The following is a 4,008-nucleotide window of genomic DNA, read 5'->3' on the forward strand; positions in this document are numbered from 1 at the left end:
TTTAAACTGGTTTGTAGTGGTTTATACTGGTTTGGGGTGGGTTATATTGATTTGTATTAGTTTATATTGGTTTGTATTAGTTTATATTGGTTTATACTGGCTTATATTGGTTTATACTGGCCCATACTGGGTTATTTTGGTTTATTTTGGTTTATTTTGGGTTGTGGTGGTTTATTGTGATTTATACTAATTTATACTGGTTTGGACTGGTCCATACTGGTTTATTTTGGTTTATTCTGATTTATTCTGATTTATACTGGTTTATCTTGGTCCATACTGGTTTATACTGGTCCATACTGGTTTGGGGTGGGTTATATTGATCCGTGCTGGTTTATTCTGGTTTAAGCTGGTCCATACTGGTTTATACTGGTCCATACTGGTCTATACTGGTTTATACTGGTCCATACTGGTTTATTTTGATTTATACTGGTTTATACTGGTCCATACTGGTTTATTTTGATTTATACTGGTTTATACTGGTCCATACTGGTTTATTCTGATTTATACTGGTTTAAACTGGTCCATACTGGTTTATTTTGATTTATACTGGTTTATACTGGGCCACACTGGTTTATTTTGATTTATACTGGTTTATACTGGGCCATACTGGTTTATTTTGATTTATACTGGTTTAAACTGGTCCATACTGGTTTTTCAGGAGCCCGCCCCCCTCCCCAAGGGTTGGAGCCCCAAGGCTGAGGTGGAATATCAGCACCCGCTGGGACCCGGCGGAAAAAAGGGTATGGGAGGGGAATTTGGGGGAAATTTTGGGAATTTTGGGGAAGTTTGGGTAAATTGGGGTGAATTTGGGGAGAATTTGGGGGAATTTTGGGTGAATTTGGGAGAATTTTGGGGGAATTTTGGGTGAATTTTGAGTGGATTTTGGGTGAATTTGGGGGAATTTGGGTGGATTTGGGGGAGTTTTGGGCGAATTTGGGGAGGTTGGGGTGAATTTTGAGTGGATTTTGGGGAATTTTGGGTGAATTTGGGAGAATTTTGGGTGAATTCGGGTGGATTTGGGGGAATTTTGGGTGAATTTGGGGGAATTTGGGGTGAATTTTGGGGGAATTTTGGGTAAATTGGGGTGAATTTGGGGAGAATTTGGGGGAATTTGGGTGATTTTGGGTGAATTTGGGGTGAATTTTAGGGATTTGGGATGGATTTTGGGTAAATTGGGGTGAATTTGGGGAAATTTGGGGTGAATTTGGGGGAGGTTTTGGTGAATTTGGGTGATTTTGGGTGAATTTGAAGAGGTTTTGGTGAATTTGAGGGAATTTGGGTGATTTTGGGTGATTTGGGTGGGATTTGGGGTGGATTTTTGTGGGATTTAGGGTGGATTTTGGTTGATCTGGGGTGGATTTTGGGTGACTTCGGGTGGATTTGGATGGATTTCGGGTGAATTTGAGGAGGTTTTGGTGGATTTCGGGTGAATTTGGGTGGATTTTCATGGGGTTTGGGTGGATTGCGGTGGATTTTTTTGTGGAATTTTGGGGATTTTGGGGGTTGGTGGCCCTGTCACCTCCCCCAGGTGACACAGGTGACATTTTTGGGTGAATTTGGGTGGATTTTGGGTGAATTTGGGGTGAATTTGGGTGGATTTTCATGGGGTTTGGGTGTATTTTGGTGGGATTTTTGTGGAATTTTGGGGATTTTGGGGGTTGGTGGCCCTGTCACCTCCCCCAAGTGACACAGGTGACAATTTTGGGTGAATTTGGGTGGTTTTGGGTGGATTTTGATGGGGTTTGGGTGGATTTTGGTGGGGTTTTTGTGGATTTTTGTGGGGTTTTGGGGGTTTTTTTGTGGAATTTTGGGGATTTTGGGGGTTGGTGGCCCTGTCACCTCCCTCAGGTGACACAGGTGACAATTTTGGGTGAATTTGGGTGGATTTTGGGTGAATTTGGGGTGAATTTGGGTGGATTTTGGGTGAATTTGGGTGTATTTTGGTGGGGTTTTTGTGGGATTTTTGGGGAATTTTGGGGGTTGGTGGCCCTGTCACCTCCTCCAGGTGACACAGGTGACAATTTTTTGGGGACACAGACACGACGGTGCCGCTGCCCCCCCAGTACAGCCCCCGCTACGTCGAGGCCGCCTGGTACCAATGGTGGGAGAGGGAGGGGTTCTTCAAACCCTCTGAGCAGGTGAGGGGGCCCCAAAATCACCCCAAAATATCCTAAAAATACTTAAAAATATCCTAAAAATATCCTAAAATATGGGGACCAAAAAAATCACCCCAAAAACACCCGGAAGGGCCAAAAAAACACCCCAAAATCACCTGAATGACCCCAAAAATCACCCCAAAATCATCCAGAAATCACCCAAAAATCACCTGAAAATTCCCCAAAATCACCTGAAAATCACCCAAAATTCACCTGAACACCCCCAAAAATTATCCAAAAATCACCTGAAAATTCCCAAAAATCCCAAAATCCCAAATTTTTTCCCCCAGGATTCGGGGGGGTCCCAAAAATTACCTTGGGGGGACCCAAAAATCACCCAAAATCACCTGAATGGCCCCAAAAATCACCCAAAAGTCATCTGAATGACCCCAAAAATCACCTGAAAATTCCCCAAAATCCCAAATTTTTTCCCCCAGGATTCAGGGGTGGGACGACCCAAAAATCACCAGAATGACCCCAAAAATTCCCAAAAATCACCTGAAAATTCCCAAAAATCCCAATTTTTGCCCCCAGGATTCGCGGTGGCCCAAAAATCACCTGGGGGAACCTAAAAATCACCCAAAAATCACCTAAAAATCATCCCAAAAACAACCAAAATAACTTGAATGACCCAAAAAAACACCCCAAAATCACCTAAAAATTCCCAAAAATCACCTGAGGAACCCCAAAAATCACCTGGGGGTGGTCAAACCCCTCCCAAAAAATCCCAAAATCCCAAATTTTGCCCCAGGATTTGGCAGGGTTCCAAAAATCACAAGAATGACCCCAAAAATCACCTGAACGACCCCAAAAATTACCCCAAAATCACCCAAAAATCACCCAAAATTCACCTGAATTACCCCAAAAATCACCCAAAAATCACCTGAATGGGACCCAAAAATCACCTGAACGACCCCAAAAAATTCCCAAAATCACCTGAAAATTCCCAAAAATCCCAAAATTCCCAATTTTTCCCTCCAGGATTCGGGGGGCTCCCAAAAATCACCCAAAAATCACCTGAACAACCCCAAAAATCACCCAAAAATTACCCAAAAATTACCCAAAAATTACCCAAAAATTACCCAAAAATCACCTGAAAATTCCCATAAATCCCAAAATTCCCAAATTTTCCCCCCAGGATTTTGGGGATTCCCCGGTGCTGAGCCTGGTGCTGCCCCCCCCCAACGTCACCGGGTCCCTTCACCTGGGCCACGCCCTGACGGTGACACTGCAGGACATCCTGGTCAGATGGTCAGGATTTGGGAATTTTGGGAATTTTTTGGGATTTCTGGGAATTTTGGGAAGTTTAGAGTGGAATTTTGGGAGGGATTTTGGGGGATTTTGAGGGGTTTTGAAAGGGGTTTAGGGGGGATTTTGGGTGGATTTTGGGACTTTGCAGGACATCCTGGTCCGATGGTCGGTGGGATTTTGGGGGAAATTTGGGAATTTTTGGGAATTTTTTTAGATTTCTGGGAATTTTGGGGAATTTTGGGAGGGATTTGGGGGGATTTTGGGCGGTTTTGAAAGGATTTTGGGGTGGGTTTTGAGGGATTTGCAGGACATCCTGGACCAATGGTCAGGGGGGATTTTGGGGGATTTTTGGAATTTTGGGATTTTTTTTGGAATTTTTGGGATTTCTGCGAAGTTTTGAGTGGGATTTAGGTGGATTTTGGGGAGTTCTGGAAGAGGTTTGGGTGGATTTTGGGGAGTTGTCCGGGGGATTTTGGGGGGCTTTGGGACACTGCAAGACATCCTGGTCCGATGGTCAGTGGGATTTTGGGGAAATTTGGGAATTCTTGGGAATTTTTGGGGAATTTTAGGGGATTTGGGGAAGTTTTGGGTGGATTTTGGG

General features: G+C 43.9%; 1 long non-coding RNA gene across 1 annotated transcript; it reads left to right on the plus strand.

Annotated features, from left to right (window-relative positions):
* The first annotated feature begins 619 nt into the window (after positions 1-619).
* LOC130587979 (uncharacterized) lies at positions 620-3,423 on the plus strand. Its single transcript, XR_008966884.1, has 3 exons — positions 620-740; positions 2,038-2,138; positions 3,295-3,423. It is a non-coding gene; the product is annotated as an uncharacterized LOC130587979 (long non-coding RNA).
* Positions 3,424-4,008: the final 585 nt, after the last annotated feature.

Source organism: Malurus melanocephalus, unplaced genomic scaffold (assembly GCF_030028575.1).
Source record: "Malurus melanocephalus ecotype Western Australia unplaced genomic scaffold, MMel_1.1 scaffold_2935, whole genome shotgun sequence".
In the NCBI taxonomy this organism is placed as follows: Eukaryota; Metazoa; Chordata; class Aves; order Passeriformes; family Maluridae; genus Malurus; species Malurus melanocephalus.